Source organism: Ranitomeya imitator, chromosome 4 (genome assembly GCF_032444005.1).
Source record: "Ranitomeya imitator isolate aRanImi1 chromosome 4, aRanImi1.pri, whole genome shotgun sequence".
Classification (NCBI taxonomy): domain Eukaryota; kingdom Metazoa; phylum Chordata; class Amphibia; order Anura; family Dendrobatidae; genus Ranitomeya; species Ranitomeya imitator.
This window is the reverse complement of record NC_091285.1, coordinates 539,015,734-539,038,531: the sequence shown is the minus strand read 5'-3', so window position 1 is coordinate 539,038,531 and position 22,798 is coordinate 539,015,734. Positions and strand designations below refer to the sequence as shown.

The window sequence follows — 22,798 nt, the reverse complement described above, 5'->3', positions numbered from 1 at the left end:
CAGGTGATAGGACATACAAGCGGTGAGCAGGGGGAGAGTGGGGGTGCAAAGAAAGATGACTATTTCACTCTTGCACAGAGCTCCTACGGGAGATGTATGCGTTATACATACTCCTGGCCAAATCCCGACTAGTGGGCACGGCCTCGCTTCATACACCTTTATTGAGCGCGGCCACACTCTCTGGACAAACCAGCCAGTCCCAACTCAGTAACTGGTGAATCTTTGTAGCACACAGTGCATGCACTGGGGGGAATTCATAAGTCTGAAGCCACAAAAAGTGACTGCAGACTTACAAATTTAGACCGGACAACCCCTTTAAGTTTGTATCTTTTGACAAGATAGAACTGTAGTTCAATGGTGACATAAGTAGAGGAGGTCATTAGTTTGTCCTCCCACTTAGGCTTAAATGAAAATCAGTATATTTGGTAACGTGGTACCCTGCTGACATTTGCCTGCATTTATTAATAGTGGCATATTTTGCCAATTTCTTGTGAAATTGGGGAATGAAGTTGGCAAAATTGGAGCCAAATGATTATACCCATTTTTCAATCTAATGCATTTGCAACTGCTTGAATTTCTTTTTACCCCTGATGAAAGCAGCAGTACATTTATACCACTGATTTACTTTTGATAAATGAGCGTGACAGCACCTAGTCGGGCATGCAGTTCTCCAATGTCTTCTCCCCACCCGTTGCCCTAGAGAAACAGGTCTCTCTATAGGCACATGTAGGCTGAGTTCATTTGGTGTCTGATATAGCTGCACACGGACCGGGCAGCATGTATCATTTGCCAGGTTCTCTTTAAGTGGCAAAGGTCTCTTAAGAAGTTTGTGGTATCTTCAGAGAAGTAAACTATAAATATTTGGTGGTAATACATCGCTATATGCAGCAAACTCTGGAACTGAACCAGTTAGCTGCTGTCTAACTGCTACAATAGGAACAAGCTCCAATCACAACAGTTTAACCTCCGAAATGCGATTGTGAAATTGTGACATCGTCATTTAAGATAAAGGGGAAGGAGTTACTTCTAACACCCATGACCCCCCACTAGCGCATTGTTATCACAGGGTGCTAATAGATTTCCCTGGCAGCTGAGGAGTTTGCTGAAGGTACCTGTCACTGCCATCTTGATTCCCCTGTGATGCCCATAGACTAGATTTGAGCGTGAGCATGGAGACTTAAAAATGTAGTGTAAAGTTGTAAAGAAAAATATAAAAATTCCCTCTTTCAAAATAAACAAGTGTCAAAAATAAGAATTTTCAGTATAGCCACATCCATAAAATTGTAATCATCATATAAAATTATAAAACCCATAAGGTAAACATAGTAAAGAAAAAAAGATGTAAACACTGAAAATTTCTAATTTTTTGTCATCTTACCATGGCACAAAAAGGCAACTAAATGCGATCAAAGCATCATAAATACCCCAAAGTTGTGTCACTAAAAACTAAAGGTCAGCATGTAAAAAAACTAAAGCTGGACATAACAAGACCAATTTTTGTTTAGCAAAGTTTAGAATAAAGTCATTAAAATAATTTGGCAGGTTTGGTATCTCAGTAACGCCTCATTCAGAAGTCTGTGATTTTTCTGTTATGCAAAAACTGGTCCGAGTTTCATCATTGTTTGGATCTGATTTTCATCAGTGTTTCGTCAGTGTGTCAGTTTTACATCAATTAAGGAATTTCCTCCTCAGACCATCTGGGGTCACGATAACATAGAACAAGACCCCAATCAGAGGACAATAAAATATTCACACTCCTTATTTATGAACTGTTCCAATATTTATGGACATAACTGTTTATCACTCGCATAATGGTAATTCTGCTTAACGTCATGTGTCTTATCTATGGCATTTTTCTGTGCTGTGTTGTACATAAATATGCGATTCTTCAGAATTTCTATTAGTCTATGCCTGATGAAGGGATCTGGGTAGTCTTGAAAGCTTGCAATTTGTTACCATCTTTTCAGTTAGCCATTAAAAGGTATCAACCACTGAGGACTCTCAATTCTAAATATTTTTCAGTTTTTCCCATCATTTTTTTCATCAGTGAATCTTATGTATGAAATATACATAATTTGCAATGCTTTTCCTATTGACTACAATTGTAATTACGGACTGCACACTGTTAACAATTTTGTGCTGTCTGTGATTTTCATCAACTCACAGACTTCTATGGCTAATTTTTATAAGTGGCTCAAGTCAAAATTGGACATTTTATTATTCTATCTGTGAAAAACACGGGTAGACCACATATGTGAAAAACAAACATCTGAGTGAGGCTTAATCGTACTGACCTGAAGAATCATATTGCCATGACAGTTTCACTACATAATGAATGCTGTAAAAAAAAAACAAGCCCGAAACTGCCTTTTTTTACCATTTCACCTTAAAATTGTGTTCTTATTTTTAGTACATTATATGGTAAAGTAAATTATGTCATCCAAAACTATAACTTGTCCTTAAAAAAACTTTTTAGATTGTTATGTCCATAGAAAAATAAATTGCTGTTGGAAGATGAGAAAGAAAAAAACAAAACTGCAAAAATGAACAATGGCATTGACCCCGACTAAATAAACCTGTTGGCCTATTGATGCTCCATCCTTCCATAAACCCTATCCAATTTTATCGTCATATTTTTGAAAATGATCAGAGATGCAAACAATGACCAAATGTAAGACATTTTTTGTACAAATGATAGTTTCAGCAGTGCTAATAGCATACTCCACTAAAGTGGTTGGCCACTGCTTTTTTATTGATGGTCTATCCTAAGGATAGGCCAAGAATATCTAATAACTGGGAGTGCAGCACCCTGGCCAATCAGCTGTTACCAGTGCCGTACAGAAGTTCTTGCATGCTGCCAGGACACAGCAACTCCGTTAAAAAAAAAATCTATAGTGGCCACAGTCGGATACTACAGATCCACCACCCTATTTATTTTAATAAGATAGGCCATCCATATCTGAATGGTGGAGGTTCAACACACGGTACCCATTCCAATCAGCAGTTACCAGTGTCGGACAGAAGTTCTCGGATGCTGCTGGAACACAACAACTCTGATAAAAAACTCTATAGTGACCGTGGCCTGCTACAACAAATCCACCCCCTATTTATTTGAATAGGATTGGCCATCAATATCTGATTGATGGGGCTTCAACACCCGGTACCTCTGCCAATCAGAAATACTCAGATGCTTCCGGAACACAGCAGCTCTACCATTTCTGTAGTGACCATGTCTGGAAATTACAGATCTACCCCCAATTTAAATAAACAGGGAAGAATTAAACCAGAACAATAAATGATTTCTAAAATATGTAATATAATATGAAATATTTTATTATTTAGATAAATATATTAATACTAGATGGTGGCCCAATTCTACAGCATTGGGTATTCTAGAATATGCATGTCCACGTAGTATATTGCCCAGCCACGTAGTATATTGTCCAGCCACATAGTATATTGCCCAGCCATGTAGTATATTGCCCAGCCACATAGTATATTGCCCAGTCACGTAGTATATTGCCCAGTCACGTAGTATATTGCCCAGCCACATAGTATATTGCCTAGCCACATAGTATATTGCCCAGCCACATAGTATATTGTCCAGCCACGTAGTATATTGCCCAGCTACGTAGTATATTGCACAGCGATGGAGTATACAGCACAGAGCCATGCAGTATACAGACTTAAAATTAAAAATAAACATATACTCACCCTCCGTTTAAGTCCTGGCCCTGTGTGCGGTGCACACAGCAGCTTCCGGTCCCAGGGTTGGTATGGGCGCAGGACCTGTGATGACGTCGCGGTCACATACCATCCTTGCCACTGGAACCTGCAGCTTGCATGGAGCAGTTACCGGAGCATTGCGAGGAGTGGGAAAGGCGCCGGAATGTGAGTATATGATGATTTTTTATTTTTTTTATTATTTTTCACATTAGATCTTTTTACTATTGAGGCTGCATAGGCAGCATCAATAGTAAAAAAGTTGGTCACACAGGGTTAATAGCAGCGTTAATGGAGTGCGTTACACCGCGGCATAACGCGGTCCATTAGCGCTGCCATTAACCCTGTGTGAGCGCTGACTGGAGGGAAGTACGGAGCGGGCACTGACTGCGGGGAGGAAGGAGCGGCCATGTTGCCGCAAGACTGTGCCCGTCGCTGATTGGTCGTGGCAATGGTCGTGGGTGTTTTGCCATGACCAATCAGCGACTTGGATTCCATGACAGACAGAGGCCGCGACCAATGAATATCCGTGACAGAAAGAAAGACAGACAGACAGAAGGACAGAAAGACGGAAGTGACCCTTAGACAATTATATAGTAGAAGTGTGTGCATTTTTAGACATAATATATAAAGTCACCTGTTTGAAAATGTGACAAATAAAGATAAATGAATATGACATGTAATGTCTCTGGTGTTACATTACAATTTGAAGTATTCCTTAATTATAGCTGCCAATAGTGATTCTGCCTCATTTACACAGAGGTGAGAAAAAAGAAGCTGATCTTTGTTTGAAACGGCTATTTCTACAATTCAATGGCCAGGCGGTTAGTATCCTCATTATGGCCTATTCTCCTGATTAATTATAGCTGTGTGATTAAGTTAAAATTCTCAGCGAGAGGCTATGGAGTACATGGTATCCATCGTGTCTCATGATCATCTTCAGAGCAAATGATGAAAAGGAGGAAAATATTAAATGGTCTGTAAATAACATATTGAGCAAACAACCTAGAACAAATCCCATTAAAAGAATGCACTTAGCAAAAAAACTAAAATAATGGTGCTAATTAAATGGAGAGTAGCACATAGCTTATCTCTACAGACAGGAAATTATACCTTGGACCTCCGTGTCTGACTTTTAATAACTCCTTGTATGAAATGCTTTGGAAAATGAGGAAGCACAATAATAATCAAACTGCAGGCGTAATGTGATTGCGGAATTATTTTCTGTTTTTTTTTTTTCGGAATGTGTTCCTGGTTAACTCCTTATCGTGTATATAACAGTGCAAAGATGACAAATGCATTAGTGATATGGATGATCATGCACTCTGCTGATGGAATTGTAGACTTCTATCACTGCTATAAGGAGTATTCTCCGCCGTGGAAATGTTGCAATTTACAGAATGCTTTTAGCTGGTGGATAAAATGTATGGTTTTAAAGGTCTAGATGAGAAAATGTATAGTTAGATACAAATTGTGCCTATACCACACGGCAATTTGTTAAAGACTAATGGATTGAAATTCAGAGATTCCAAATGGCATCCTAGCCAACACCCAAGGAGACACAAAAAGCCTGCCAAAGCCAACATTGTAAATAAATTTACTTTATTGGTAATCTGACATTTTAGACCTTGGAACTGTTGGTTTTATTAGTTTAGTATTTTTATTCTTTAAGTATTTATTTTTGCTGGGAAAAAAACTAGGAATATTAAACTGACTATACTGCTATTTTTCCGTGATTTTCCGTGATCTTCTGACATGATATAACATGTCAAAAGAGAGAAATTATGTCCCGAGATCCCCCACTGTACCTTACTACCAGATCCGCCATCCTCCTTTCATCCTCCTCCTGTTCTCAAAGTAAAATGGAGGGCTCAAGCGCAGTGCGCCTGCCGAGAGCTGTCGGCCGGCACCTGGCATCCGCAGGGATTATTCCTATTGGTTCTTGATTTTGATCATTGTGATAGACCCTATAACCGTGATCAAAATCCCAATAATTTGTAACTATGTTAGCATTTGGGATGTGCCTCGCTGTGCAGCCCCTTGAGGGTTAGGTTTAGGGTTTTATCAAAAGTTACACAAAAAAGGTGATGACGATATGACGGCATATTCAATATGACTATCCAATGTTATAAAATTCTATGTAGTATCTGTGAGTTTGAAATTCTCATTACACCCCTAAATAAAATTCTTAAGGGGTGTAGTTTCCAAAATGGGTCACTTGTGGGGGGTTTCTGCTGTGCAGGCAACTTTAGGGTCCATGAAAATGCGACATGGTATGCCGCCATCTCTTTCAGCCGAATTTGTGTTACAAAATTCAGATATTGCTCTTTTTGTTTCAAGACCTGTTGTTTGTCCAAACAGAATTTTTAGACTACATGTGGGGTATTGTTGCACTCATAAGAAAGTGGGTAACAAACTGTACTGTCCAATTTTTTGGTATCACTTCTTGCAAAAGTGAAAAAATTGGGGCTAAATCAACATTTTAGATACAAAAATTTCAATGTATTTTGTTTGTTATTCCAATTTGCATTGCTTCCTGTGTAGCACCTGAAATGTTAAACAATTCCTGACAGCACCTCCAAAAGCAGATGAGTGGAAGCATGTGACCAAAAGAAGCAAGAAGACCATGGAGAAATCACCAACCACACAACTGAAGAACCGATATCAAATCTTTGTAGAGGATGAAGATGGCACACCTAAGGATGAAGCAATACCAGCAAGCAAAAAAGAAAAGGGCACACAGCAACAAGTGACAGCAAAAAGTACAGCCAAGAAGCAACGAAGAGTGGTGGTGGTGGGAGACTCACTACTGAGAGGCACAGAAGCAGCCATCTGCAGACCGGACATAACCGCAAGAGAAGTATGCTGCCTTCCAGGTGCGATGATCAAGGATGTGACCGATAGGATACCAAAGCTCTTCAGCTCCAAAGACGTCCACCCATTTCTTCTGATACATGTTGGCACCAATGACACGGCAACGAAGGACCTACCGACAATCTGCAAAGACTTTGAAGAGTTGGGGAAGAAAGTAAAGGAACTGGATGCACAGGAAGTTTTTTCTTCTATCCTTCCAGTAGACGGGCATGGCACCAGGAGATGAAACAGGATCCTTGATGCAAACAACTGGCTAAGACGATGGTGCAGACAACAAGGATTCGGATTCCTGGACCACGGTGTGAATTACTTGTACGATGGACTCCTCGCCAGAGACGGACTACACCTCAACAAACCTGGGAAACACACATTCGCCAGAAGACTCGCTACACTCATCAGGAGGGCGTTAAACTAGAAGAAGAGGGGACGGGAAGAAAAACATTAGACTTGAACAAAGAAGACCCAGGAAAACATACTCAGAAGGGAGGTAAGAACATTTCTAAAACAATCCACAGCGAGGAGATTGGAACAAAACAAAATCCTCTAAACTGCATGCTCGCAAACGCCAGAAGCCTGACAAACAAGATGGAAGAACTAGAAGCAGAAATATCTACAGGTAACTTTGACATAGTGGGAATAACCGAGACATGGTTAGATGAAAGCTATGACTGGGCAGTTAACTTACAGGGTTACAGTCTGTTTAGAAAGGATCGTAAAAATCGGAGAGGAGGAGGGGTTTGTCTCTATGTAAAGTCTTGTCTAAAGTCCACTTTAAGGGAGGATATTAGCGAAGGAAATGAGGATGTCGAGTCCATATGGGTCGAAATTCATGGAGGGAAAAATGGTAACAAAATTCTCATTGGGGTCTGTTACAAACCCCCAAATATAACAGAAACCATGGAAAGTCTACTTCTAAAGCAGGTAGATGAAGCTGCAACCCATAATGAGGTCCTGGTTATGGGGGACTTTAACTATCCGGATATTAACTGGGAAACAGAAACCTGTGAAACCCATAAAGGCAACAGGTTTCTGCTAATAACCAAGAAAAATTATCTTTCACAATTGGTGCAGAATCCAACCAGAGGAGCAGCACTTTTAGACCTAATACTATCTAATAGACCTGACAGAATAACAAATCTGCAGGTGGTCGGGCATCTAGGAAATAGCAACCACAATATTGTACAGTTTCACCTGTCTTTCACTAGGGGGACTTGTCAGGGAGTCACAAAAACACTGAACTTTAGGAAGGCAAAGTTTGATCAGCTTAGAAATGCCCTTAATCTGGTAGACTGGGACAATATCCTCAGAAATAAGAATACAGATAATAAATGGGAAATGTTTAAGAACATCCTAAATAGGCAGTGTAAGCAGTTTATACCTTGTGGGAATAAAAGGACTAGAAATAGGAAAAACCCAATGTGGCTAAACAAAGAAGTAAGACAGGCAATTAACAGTAAAAAGAAAGCATTTGCACTACTAAAGCAGGATGGCACCATTGAAGCTCTAAAAAACTATAGGGAGAAAAATACTTTATCTAAAAAACTAATTAAAGCTGCCAAAAAGGAAACAGAGAAGCACATTGCTAAGGAGAGTAAAACTAATCCCAAACTGTTCTTCAACTATATCAATAGTAAAAGAATAAAAACTGAAAATGTAGGCCCCTTAAAAAATAGTGAGGAAAGAATGGTTGTAGATGACGAGGAAAAAGCTAACATATTAAACACCTTCTTCTCCACGGTATTCACGGTGGAAAATGAAATGCTAGGTGAAATCCCAAGAAACAATGAAAACCCTATATTAAGGGTCACCAATCTAACCCAAGAAGAGGTGCGAAACCGGCTAAATAAGATTAAAATAGATAAATCTCCGGGTCCGGATGGCATACACCCACGAGCACTAAGAGAACTAAGTAATGTAATAGATAAACCATTATTTCTTATTTTTAGGGACTCTATAGCGACGGGGTCTGTTCCGCAGGACTGGCGCATAGCAAATGTGGTGCCAATATTCAAAAAGGGCTCTAAAAGTGAACCTGGAAATTATAGGCCAGTAAGTCTAACCTCTATTGTTGGTAAAATATTTGAAGGGTTTCTGAGGGATGTTATTCTGCATTATCTCAATGAGAATAACTGTTTAACTCCATATCAGCATGGGTTTATGAGAAATCGCTCCTGTCAAACCAATCTAATCAGTTTTTATGAAGAGGTAAGCTATAGGCTTGACCACGGTGAGTCATTGGACGTGGTCTATCTCGATTTTTCCAAAGCGTTTGATACCGTGCCGCACAAGAGGTTGGTACACAAAATGAGAATGCTTGGTCTGGGGGAAATTGTGTGTAAATGGGTTAGTAACTGGCTTAGTGATAGAAAGCAGAGGGTGGTTATAAATGGTATAGTCTCTAACTGGGTCGCTGTGACCAGTGGGGTACCGCAGGGGTCAGTATTGGGACCTGTTCTCTTCAACATATTCATTAATGATCTGGTAGAAGGTTTACACAGTAAAATATCGATATTTGCAGATGATACAAAACTATGTAAATCAGTTAATACAAGAGAAGATAGTATTCTGCTACAGATGGATCTGGATAAGTTGGAAACTTGGGCTGAAAGGTGGCAGATGAGGTTTAACAATGATAAATGTAAGGTTATACACATGGGAAGAAGGAATCAATATCACCATTACACACTGAACGGGAAACCACTGGGTAAATCTGACAGGGAGAAGGACTTCGGGATCCTAGTTAATGATAAACTTACCTGGAGCAGCCAGTGCCAGGCAGCAGCTGCCAAGGCAAACAGGATCATGGGGTGCATTAAAAGAGGTCTGGATACACATGATGAGAGCATTATACTGCCTCTGTACAAATCCCTAGTTAGACCGCACATGGAGTACTGTGTCCAGTTTTGGGCACCGGTGCTCAGGAAGGATATAATGGAACTAGAGAGAGTACAAAGGAGGGCAACAAAATTAATAAAGGGGATGGGAGAACTACAATACCCAGATAGATTAGTGAAATTAGGATTATTTAGTCTAGAAAAAAGACGACTGAGGGGCGATCTAATAACCATGTATAAGTATATAAGGGGACAATACAAATATCTCGCTGAGGATCTGTTTATACCAAGGAAGGTGACGGGCACAAGGGGGCATTCTTGGCGTCTGGAGGAGAGAAGGTTTTTCCACCAACATAGAAGAGGATTCTTTACTGTTAGGGCAGTGAGAATCTGGAATTGCTTGCCTGAGGAGGTGGTGATGGCGAACTCAGTCGAGGGGTTCAAGAGAGGCCTGGATGTCTTCCTGGAGCAGAACAATATTGTATCATACAATTATTAGGTTCTGTAGAAGGACGTAGATCTGGGGATTTATTATGATGGAATATAGGCTGAACTGGATGGACAAATGTCTTTTTTCGGCCTTACTAACTATGTTACTATGTTACTATGTAGTTTGAACTATTTGAGGGGTGTGGTTTTTAAAATTCTATCACTTTTTTGGCGTTTCCAATATATTGGCCCCTCAAACTCTATTGACATTTGAATTGGTCTCTAAAGAAAGAGATTTTGTTGGAAAAATGAGAAATTACAGTTAAAATTTTAACCCCTCTAACATTCTAACAAAATAAAATGATGTTTGAAAACTAAAGCACATGTAAAGAAAACATATGTGAAATATTATTTATTATTAATTTTGTACTGCACGACTAAGTGGTTTAAGGATATAAAGATTAAAAGTTTGAAAGTTGAGATTTTTTTCAAACTTTTTGCCAAAATTGCTATATTTTTACAAATAAGTGCAAGTTTTATTGAACAAATTTTACCAACATCATGAAGTACCTTTGTGCCCTTACACGATGAGCAGTATATAATGCATGCACATGCTACATAAATACACATTCACATATACATAATCACTGAATACATTTATGAAGGCACATACTAACTATACTACTACAACTCTGATAATGACTCTAGGCTGATTCACCAATAGTTGTGTTTTCACAGTAAATTAGCTCTTTTAGTAACGCTGAGTACCTCAGTCAAAAATATTTTCTTTACTGATTGAATATCTTTGTTCTAAAAATATCTTTCTCCTTTGTTTTCAGCAAGTAATACAAATTCCAGGTGATTCTTGGAACTGACAAATATACTTTTCAATCAACTTTTATAGGTAAGTGATAGCACTAATTTTCTTCATTAATTTTCCAAGGCCCATATGCACCTCTGAGCTAAATCAAGATAAGGACAAATATAGCTACACTCTGAAATAGTAAGGATAATACATTTAGAAAATTGGAACTGCATTACTGTCATAGAAAATAGGATAACGCTACATTATGTACATATGAAATATTGGAAAAATGAAATTGCAAAATTGCTTTACAAAAAACACAATTAAAAGAAGTACCATATACGCGAGTGTAAGCCAACTCGGTATAAGCTGAGGCACCTAATTTTACCACAAAAAAACTGGAAAACTTATTGACTCAAGTATAAGCTGGGCATTCATTGTCCCCTCACCCCTACCCTGGTATGCATGACTCCTCATCCCTATACTATGTGGTAGTGACCAGTACATTGTGCCAAGCTCATGATTCTGGAGACATGCACCCGTAAATTAGGCGAGCTCTTATTGCTATAGAAATCCCATAAATATAGATGCTAATTGCGGTTTAGTCCTTCTGTGTTGCTTAGAAGGGAGGAGGCATTTGGATTTGGGAGCGCAGAATTTGTTGGATGTCTTTTGGGGGGCCAGGAGTCATAGTGCTTTTTCCAGAGCCTTTGTACTACAAGTAACGTGGAAGTCACTATATTTCCACTGATAGATGACGGACCTAAGTGGGAACTTGCTTTTTTGTGAATTGATTTGAACCTTTTTTTAGGAACATTATTACATAATGCTTGGGATCTCATTTATCCTGCGCTCTACGCTGAGCACTTATAAAGGGATTTCCATCTAAAACTCTGAGTGATGTGATTCAGATGAAACCCCTAGGGAGCCACTAGTTATAATGAGGCCGGTTTCACACGTCAGTGGCTCCGGTACGTGAGGTGACAGTTTCCTCACGTACCGGAGCCACTGACACACGTAGACGCATTAAAATCAATGCATCTGTGCAGATGTCATTGATTTTTTGCGGACCGTGTCTCCGTGTGCCAAACACGCAGACATGTCAGTGTTTGTGGGAGCGCACGTATTACACGGACCCATTAAAGTCAATGGGTCCGTGTAAAACACGTACCGCACACGGACGTTGTCCGTGTGCAGTCCGTGTGCCGTGCAGGAGACAGCGCTCCAGTAAGCGCTGTCCCCCCCACATGGTGCTGAAGCTGTGATTCATATCTTCTGTGCAGCAGCATTTGCTGTAAAGAAGATATGAATAATCCATTTTTTTGTGGTTTTTCGTGTATAAAATAAAGGTCCATGTCCCCACCCCCTGTTCTGAAAATACTCACCCAGCTCCCTCGTTGGCTGTCGCTGCTTCCTGTCCTGGCCGCACCTTCTACTGTATGTGGTCACGTGGGGCCGCCGATTACAGTCATGAATATGCTGCTTCACCTCCCATTGGGGTGGAGCTTCATATTCATTACTGTAAATGAGCGGCCCCACGTGACGGCATACAGTAGAAGGTGCGGCCAGGACAGGAAGCAGCGACAGCCAACGAGGGAGCTGAGTGAGTATTTTCAGAACAGCGGGGGGCGCACAGGGGGTGGGGACATGGAACTTTATTTATTTTATACACGAAAAACCACAAAAAAAGGATTATTCATATCTTCTTTACAGCAAACGCTGCTGCACAGAAGATATGAATCGCGGCTTCAGCACGATGCAGGGGACAGCGCTAAACTTTAGTGCTGTCTCCTGCACGGTGCATGTGGTACCCAGTGGGCACACGGGCGGCACACGTGTGCCGCATGTGTGCCACACTGATGTGCCACAGAAACGCAGGGGCACACGGACACGAATAATTCCGGTACCGATTTTTTCCGGTACCGGAATTATCTGGACGTGTGGGACTGCCCTGAGGCAGTATAAATACTCTAGTTTCTGTCTCACCTTTGTTCAGCGTTGCCCTTTTCAGAAGTGCACAAAAACTGTGGCCAACTGCACTTTTATGCATGCCTAAAATGACGGAAACCCCCCGGATCACAGATCAGACAGCGTGCACAGTTTCTCCATCTGCCTCATTATAGGGAATTTTCCGTTGGGGGTTCTGTCTGAATCATGTATTTCAGAAATTTACATGTAAATCTCAGTATAAGTGCTCAGTGCAAAGCATAGTATAAATGTGAGCCATGCCTTACTGCGATCGTTAGGAGGCAAATCAACAGCAGGTGAAGAATTAGCTTTATTTATTATTTACGCTGTTCGTTGTAGGGTATAAGTGATTAAACAATTTTATTCTTTGAGTTGGTGCCATTACAGTGATACCAGATTTATATTGGGTTTTTATGTTTGGCTGCTGTCACTTACTTAAAGACGCCATATTTTGAAAGCTGTACTTTATCTATATTTCGGCCGACAGATTCATGAGAAAGCTTGTTTTTTTGTGGAACAAGTTGACGTTTTTATTGGTACCATTTTTGGCACATGACATTTTTTGATCACTTTCTAATCCAATTTTTGGGAGGTAGAATCAACAAACACCAGCAATTCAGACATTGTTTTCTGACGTTTTTTTAGGCCGTTCTGCATGTGGTAAAATTGATAAGGCAGCTTTATTCTTTGTGTCAGTACAATTACATCGATACCCCATTTATGTCTTTTTTTATGTTTTGGTGTTTTTACACAATAAAAACTTTTATAGAAAAAAAAAATGTTTGCATCGCTTTATTCTGAGAGCTATAACTTTTTACATTTTTCCACTGATTGAGCTGTATGGCGGCTTTTTTTTTGCTGGACGAGAAGACATTTTCAGAGGTACCATTTTTATTTTAATTGTATACAGGTATGTGCACACATTGCGGATTTGGCTGCGGACCCGCAGAGGATTGGCCGCTGCGTATTTGCAGTAGTTTTCCATGCGGTTTACAGTACTATGTAAACCTATGGAAAATCAAATCCGCAGTGACCACAGTGTGGAAAATACCACACTGAAACGCTGCATTGTATTTTCCGCAGCATGTCAATTCTTTGTGCGGATTCCGCAGCGTTTTACACCTGTTCCTGTATAGGAATACACAGGTGGTAAAACGCAGGTGAAATCTGCACAAAAAACTCTGGAAATCCACAATTAATCAACAGGTAAAACGCAGTGCAATTTTGCAAAAACGGTGCCGAAAAATCTGCACAGGAATCCGCAACGTGTGCACATAGCCTACTACTGATTAAATCAAATTTAAAATAAAGGTTATTTTTTAAGCAACTGGTGGCCTACAGAGTGGTAGCACAGAGAATCCATGGCTCACTGCACTAGTACAGAGGTTAATTGTATCTGCATGCTATGCCTGATGATACAGTTAAGAGCTCAAACCTATAAGCGTTAATAAATTCGGTCCAATGTTGTTGGGAACCCCCTAGAAAAAAAAGACATGGGGGACCCGCTATAATTGTTAACCAGCAAAGGTTAGGCAGACAGCTGTGGACTGATATTAATAGGCTAAATGAAGATGCTTAGATCTCTACAATTGTATGGCAATTGAAAAAAAAAGTGAATACTCAAGGGATATGTGGGAATAAAATGGGAGCAAAACTGGTACATTTTTTACTTCATGGGAGTTTTTTTTTAAAAGTGATTAAATTAGAGAAGGAAGTTTTGATCAATTCTTTAGATCACTGGTCTCCAACTTTTTTTTACCTCGAGAGCCAGATTTTGCCCTGACAAATGGTCATGAGCTACAATCTGTGCAAAATCACAAAAGCCTATTTAAAAAAAAATAACAGCTAACTACTTACTAAATGGTTATCACTAGTCGTTAGGGAGTTATCCTAGTTATTTTGGGTCAGAATGCTAGTGTATCTACTATTTTTTAGGCTATAGTAATATTTCATATAGCCATTGTAACACATGGGCAAGTCACCTTCACAAATTTAGAAATTGACTGGCTCTGTGTACAGCTCGTTGTACTTGTCCACGTAGCGGTCAAGTGCATGAACGATCTGCTATTTAAATGCACTAGTCTGTCCTACATATCAGACCAGACTACAGCATGGTGAGATTTCTTATTCACAGTACATAGGCTCACATCTGGCAGTACACGGGTCAAAAATAAGTTTGTTTGAACGTACCTTAAGACTGAATTAAGGCGTCTGCATATAACATTTCCAGCAAGGACCATGATTTTTTGGACTGACTGCTAGACTTCTGGCCTGAACTCAACAGCCTCGTCGGCATATATGACACTGTTAAGTTGGGAATAGGAGACCCACAGTCAGTCCTTAAATCACATATTCAGATCATGATATATGAATACAGGAACACATGGGCTACTTGCACAGTGAACAAGTCTGTATGATCATGTTCACACACCACCAAGAAACCTGAAGACACAAAAGAGAATAGTAAAACCAAAAACACTCAGTTTGAAAAAATGTTGCAGTAATCCGCAAGTGCTAGTAAAAGATGTAAAAAACAGGGTATTTGGTTGATACGTTTTTTGCAAAAAATGTATACTAAGCTGCTCTACCAATCTTCACGGTATACCCTTATCAGAGCAGTCCTAACTAATGTATGCAATCCCTATCTGATGTATTTAAAAACCTGATCATCTGTATATAACCTGTGTGAACAGGGTTCAGAGAGGAAAAATCCATGTGTGCATACAGGGTAGAACAGCTTTTGTGCAGATAGCCCAAGAGGAGTGGTGGAACTCCCCAGTCTTGTAGACACAAGAGAACAATTATGGAAACAGGAACACATGGGCTACTTGCACAGTGAACAAGTCTGTATGATCATGTTCACACACCACCAAGAAACCTGAAGACACAAAAGAGAATAGTAAAACCAAAAACACTCAGTTTGAAAAAATGTTGCAGTAATCCGCAAGTGCTAGTAAAAGATGTAAAAAACAGGGTATTTGGTTGATACGTTTTTTGCAAAAAATGTATACTAAGCTGCTCTACCAATCTTCACGGTATACCCTTATCAGAGCAGTCCTAACTAATGTATGCAATCCCTATCTGATGTATTTAAAAACCTGATCATCTGTATATAACCTGTGTGAACAGGGTTCAGAGAGGAAAAATCCATGTGTGCATACAGGGTAGAACAGCTTTTGTGCAGATAGCCCAAGAGGAGTGGTGGAACTCCCCAGTCTTGTAGACACAAGAGAACAATTATGGAAACAGGAACACATGGGCTACTTGCACAGTGAACAAGTCTGTATGATCATGTTCACACACCACCAAGAAACCTGAAGACACAAAAGAGAATAGTAAAACCAAAAACACTCAGTTTGAAAAAATGTTGCAGTAATCCGCAAGTGCTAGTAAAAGATGTAAAAAACAGGGTATTTGGTTGATACGTTTTTTGCAAAAAATGTATACTAAGCTGCTCTACCAATCTTCACGGTATACCCTTATCAGAGCAGTCCTAACTAATGTATGCAATCCCTATCTGATGTATTTAAAAACCTGATCATCTGTATATAACCTGTGTGAACAGGGTTCAGAGAGGAAAAATCCATGTGTGCATACAGGGTAGAACAGCTTTTGTGCAGATAGCCCAAGAGGAGTGGTGGAACTCCCCAGTCTTGTAGACACAAGAGAACAATTATGGAAACAGGAACACATGGGCTACTTGCACAGTGAACAAGTCTGTATGATCATGTTCACACACCACCAAGAAACCTGAAGACACAAAAGAGAATAGTAAAACCAAAAACACTCAGTTTGAAAAAATGTTGCAGTAATCCGCAAGTGCTAGTAAAAGATGTAAAAAACAGGGTATTTGGTTGATACGTTTTTTGCAAAAAATGTATACTAAGCTGCTCTACCAATCTTCACGGTATACCCTTATCAGAGCAGTCCTAACTAATGTATGCAATCCCTATCTGATGTATTTAAAAACCTGATCATCTGTATATAACCTGTGTGAACAGGGTTCAGAGAGGAAAAATCCATGTGTGCATACAGGGTAGAACAGCTTTTGTGCAGATAGCCCAAGAGGAGTGGTGGAACTCCCCAGTCTTGTAGACACAAGAGAACAATTATGGAAACAGGAACACATGGGCTACTTGCACAGTGAACAAGTCTGTATGATCATGTTCACACACCACCAAGAAACCTGAAGACACAAAAGAGAATAGTAAAACCAAAAACACTCAGTTTGAAAAAATGTTGCAGTAATCCGCAAGTGCTAGTAAAAGATGTAAAAAACAGGGTATTTGGTTGATACGTTTTTTGCAAAAAATGTATACTAAGCTGCTCTACCAATCTTCACGGTATACCCTTATCAGAGCAGTCCTAACTAATGTATGCAATCCCTATCTGATGTATTTAAAAACCTGATCATCTGTATATAACCTGTGTGAACAGGGTTCAGAGAGGAAAAATCCATGTGTGCATACAGGGTAGAACAGCTTTTGTGCAGATAGCCCAAGAGGAGTGGTGGAACTCCCCAGTCTTGTAGACACAAGGGAACAATTATGGAAACAGGAACACATGGGCTACTTGCACAGTGAACAAGTCTGTATGATCATGTTCACACACCACCAAGAAACCTGAAGACACAAAAGAGAATAGTAAAACCAAAAACACTCAGTTTGAAAAAATGTTGCAGTAATCCGCAAGTGCTAGTAAAAGATGTAAAAAACAGGGTATTTGGTTGATACGTTTTTTGCAAAAAATGTATACTAAGCTGCTCTACCAATCTTCACGGTATACCCTTATCAGAGCAGTCCTAACTAATGTATGCAATCCCTATCTGATGTATTTAAAAACCTGATCATCTGTATATAACCTGTGTGAACAGGGTTCAGAGAGGAAAAATCCATGTGTGCATACAGGGTAGAACAGCTTTTGTGCAGATAGCCCAAGAGGAGTGGTGGAACTCCCCAGTCTTGTAGACACAAGAGAACAATTATGGAAACAGGAACACATGGGCTACTTGCACAGTGAACAAGTCTGTATGATCATGTTCACACACCACCAAGAAACCTGAAGACACAAAAGAGAATAGTAAAACCAAAAACACTCAGTTTGAAAAAATGTTGCAGTAATCCGCAAGTGCTAGTAAAAGATGTAAAAAACAGGGTATTTGGTTGATACGTTTTTTGCAAAAAATGTATACTAAGCTGCTCTACCAATCTTCACGGTATACCCTTATCAGAGCAGTCCTAACTAATGTATGCAATCCCTATCTGATGTATTTAAAAACCTGATCATCTGTATATAACCTGTGTGAACAGGGTTCAGAGAGGAAAAATCCATGTGTGCATACAGGGTAGAACAGCTTTTGTGCAGATAGCCCAAGAGGAGTGGTGGAACTCCCCAGTCTTGTAGACACAAGAGAACAATAATGGAAACAGGAACACATGGGCTACTTGCACAGTGAACAAGTCTGTATGATCATGTTCACACACCACCAAGAAACCTGAAGACACAAAAGAGAATAGTAAAACCAAAAACACTCAGTTTGAAAAAATGTTGCAGTAATCCGCAAGTGCTAGTAAAAGATGTAAAAAACAGGGTATTTGGTTGATACGTTTTTTGCAAAAAATGTATACTAAGCTGCTCTACCAATCTTCACGGTATGCCCTTATCAGAGCAGTCCTAACTAATGTATGCAATCCCTATCTGATGTATTTAAAAACCTGATCATCTGTATATAACCTGTGTGAACAGGGTTCAGAGAGGAAAAATCCATGTGTGCATACAGGGTAGAACAGCTTTTGTGCAGATAGCCCAAGAGGAGTGGTGGAACTCCCCAGTCTTGTAGACACAAGAGAACAATTATGGAAACAGGAACACATGGGCTACCTGCACAGTGAACAAGTCTACACAGTTACTAGCACTTGCGGATTACTGCAACATTTTTTCAAACTGAGTGTTTTTGGTTTTACTATTCTCTTTTGTGTCTTCAGGTTTCTTGGTGGTGTGTGAACATGATCATACAGACTTGTTCACTGTGCACACAGGTTATATACAGATGATCAGGTTTTTAAATACATCAGATAGGGATTGCATACATTAGTTAGGACTGCTCTGATAAGGGTATACCGTGAAGATTGGTAGAGCAGCTTAGTATAAATTTTTTGCAAAAAACGTATCAACCAAATACCCTGTTTTTTACATCTTTTACTAGCACTTGCGGATTACTGCAACATTTTTTCAAACTGAGTGTTTTTGGTTTTACTATTCTCTTTTGTGTCTTCATGATATATGAATGTCTGAATGAGGCCTTAGCCCGAATTCAGCCATCCATGTTTTACAGACCATGATGGACCACGATGCACAGAGTAACCATGGGTCTCCCAAACTCAACAGCCTCATAGGCGTATACATAGCTCCCAACTATGAATAATAATAATAATCTTTATTTCTATATAGCGCTAACATATTCTGCAGCGCTTTACATATTGCACACATTATCCTTGCTGTCCCCGATTGGGCTCACAATCTAAATTCCCTATCAGTATGTTTTTGGAATGTGGGAGGAAACCAGAGAACCCAGAAGAAACTCATACAAACACAGGGAGAACATGCAAACTCTTCGCAGATGTTGTCCTTGATGGAATTTGAACCCAGGACTCCAGTGCTGCAAGGCTGCGGTGCTAACCACTGAACCACTATATGAAAGATAGTTATTTATTTTACTCTAAGTCAGGACCATAACCTCATCCTCTTCTACATGTGCCAAAATTGAAATATTGCTCTTAGTGAAGCCAGTTAGTGTTTTCACACAGTAGGGTACCATTTTCATGGTCTCCACAATGCCACCACACACAGTATGACATCCCCACAGTGTACACACAGATCTGCTACAACACACACCTTTAATGTGTCCTGCTCCTTGTCTGAGCTGAATAGCCATTGGATCATTCCGTCAATGTTCAGTCTATGCAGAAACTGAATATTCTGCCAGGACCTTTATGTCATGTGAGAATGGATTCCACTATGAGAAAAGTGCAATACAGATATTTTGCTTTTTATTGTTACGTAACAACCAGAGTGAGTAAATTGACTATTTATTTTGTCTGGACAGCTTATCAAAAAATTTCGGACAGTCAACATTTTTAAGGACAGATTGGAAAACCATAATGAATCATTATGATTATAAGTTATCCATGTCTACAGCCCATAATTCTGATGTGAAGACATCAGCTGGATTCACTGTGAACTATAAAATTATGATAATTATAGTTAGAATTATGTGTATATGTTTCTTCAGCTTTTAAAAAAATCACGGATATCTTAATTTTTTTTTACGGACAGATCAAATAGGTGCCCTATATTAACAGACTGTTTTAGAATTTCTGGATGGTTGGCAACTTTGATTCCAAGCACCAAAAGGGTCCTGACAGGTTCTCTAGTCTCTGCATAGACTGAATGGTGGAAGCTGGTATTGGTGGACCCTGGTGGGGATGGGGAAGTACCTGATGAGTTTATTCTTTGAAATATTTACATTTTCTGGACTGAGGTGGACATTCCCAATAATATAATGAGGCTGAGGGTTATTTAGTGCCTACATGTGCTGATTAGGCTGGAGGGATGGAGCTTCACAGACACCAAACATCTATAGGTTCTTTTTTATTTAAATGGTGAAAAAAATCAAAAGTTTGTAAGAAACAAAAATGGTTCACTTTCCCGAGATCACTAGCATCTCTATTTTTCGAGATCTGGTGCTGGGTCGGGGCTTTTTTATTGCATGCCAAGCTGATGCTTTTATTGATACCATTTTGGGAAAGATACAATGTTTTGTTGGCCAGTTATTGCATTTTATTGCAATGTTGGGGTGACCAAAAAAAACATAATTCTGGAATTTTTATTTTTATTTTCACATTCCGTCATTTACCAATCAGATTAATTTACTTTATATTTTGATAGATCAGACATTTGTGAATGAAGTAATACCAAACACATGTATTTTTTTATTACTATTTTTTTTATTTCAAATGGGGCAATAGGAGGGTGAGTTGAACCTATGTTTTTTTAATATATATTTTTTAAAACATTTTTTTTTTACTTGCTTGAATAATCCCCTTGGGAAACTTAAAGATGCAATCTTTATATAGCAGCATTTCAGCCCTACTATGAGTAGCACAAATACTGATCTTCTGCAGACCCCAGCTTTCATGGCAACCCATCGGCGCCCCATGATCATGTGAGCGGGGCGCCAATGAGTGTGTCTTATGACACGCAACTGGCTTGCGCAAATTAAATGCCGCTGTCAGATATTAACATTTAACATGTTAACAGCTGCAGATGGATCGCGATTCCACACACGGCTGTTAAAGACACATGACAGCTGATCAAATTAACGGTCTTATGCCGGGAAAGGTGTGGGCTCAGTGCTGAAGCTCGCATCAAAAGCAGAGAGACTTCCTTGGAAGTACCTAAATGTCCAAGGTCAAAAAGGGGTTAAATAGCTCTTGTTATGGTGGGCAATGGGCTTCACATTTCTAAGGTTGAGACTAAATGGACAGTTGTCTTATTAACCTTAAAATGTGGGTGGTTCTAAATCCGTATACTCTAGTTGTTCCAAAAGCATTGTGACTGTCAACATACTTCAAACCCTGTGTCTCAATAACTTCAGCTCATGATTGTGTGAGCTATTGCTGATGAACACTACTCTGGGTGTAGCAACTTGAGGATTCCCTGTAGTAGAACACACAATAACTGGACTCTGCCTTCTGGTTTAGCCCAATACCAAATTTGTTAGTGACCCAGTGGACCACATCACTAGTTGGCTATCTTTACATCATTGTACCAGTGAATTTCTAACGATTTACAGTTGAAGGCTGGAATAGTGTTATGAAAAGGAATGGGTGAAAAGAATAATCATTTTATAAGATCCGTGTATATATACATGTATATATATATATATATACACACACACACACACACACTCTCTCTCTCTCTGCTTATATCCATGCTTAGCGTGGCACACACAGACACACAATGCAAAGATTGAGTTAATTTCTCCGTTTTTATCTGATATCAGGTATGATTTTCATATTGCCCACACCTGTTATTTGCCACAGGTGAGTTTGAACGAGCATCATATGCTTGAATCAAAGTTGTTTACCCACAATTTTGGAAAGCTGCCAACAATTTTGTCCAACCCATTTTTGGGGTTCTATGTGAAATTATGCCCAATTTGCCTTTTTTCCTTTGTTTCTCTGAACAATTTCAAGGATGCTAACACTTTCGACCATGACTGTATCTTAAAATGAAAAAAACTCCTTAGACAAACGAAGTAAAAATATTAAAGCAACCATTCACCCTCTGACTATAAGAGACTGTTTATTTTAATCATTGAGTCACCCTACCTTTTGCATCCAGCAGACTCGTCTGCTCCAATCAACTTTCCTTTCCTACTGCTTCCAAAATGATCGCTTTTCAGTAGTGTTGAGCGATACCTTCCGATATTTGAAAGTATTGGATTGTATCGGCCGATATCAGAAAAATATCGGATATCGCCGATACCGATACTCAATACCAATACAAGTCAATGGGACGCAAATATCGGAAGGTATCCTGTAATGGTTCCCAGGGTCTGAAGGAGAGGAAACTCTCCTTCAGGCCCTGGGATCCATATTCATGTAAAAAATAAAGAATAAAAATAAAAAAATATTGATATACTCACCCCTCCGACAGCCCCTGGCTATAGGCGGTGTAACCGGCAGCCTCTATTCCTAAGAATGCAGGGTGAAGGACCTTCGATGACGTCGCGGCTTGTGATTGGTCGCGTGACCGCTCATGTGACCGCTCACGCGACCAATCACAAGCCGCGACGTCATCGCAGGTCCTTCACTCGCTCATTCTTAGGAGGGGAGACTGCCGGTTACAGCGGTTTCAACCAGGGCGCGTCCGAGGGTGAGTATATCAATATTTTTTATTTTTATTCTTTATTTTACACATAAATATGGATTGCGATACCGATTCCCGATATCGCAAAAATATCGGAACTCGGTATCGGAATTCCGATACCGCAAATATCGGCCGATACCCGATACTTGCGGTATCGGAATGCTCAACACTATGTTTTCAGTCCCAGATTTGAGGGTTGCTAAAACTGTAAGTGGTAGCAAAAGCTCATTTA

At 39.7% G+C, this 22,798-nt stretch overlaps 1 long non-coding RNA gene across 2 annotated transcripts in view; it reads left to right on the top strand.

Moving 5' to 3' along the window:
* Nucleotides 1-22,798, top strand: part of LOC138676705 (uncharacterized) — a 229,151-nt gene that overhangs the window by 134,468 nt on the left and 71,885 nt on the right. For both annotated transcript variants that reach the window (XR_011320815.1, XR_011320814.1), the window contains one exon: nt 10,700-10,764. This is a non-coding gene — a long non-coding RNA (uncharacterized lncRNA). The remainder of the gene's footprint in view (nt 1-10,699; nt 10,765-22,798) is intronic.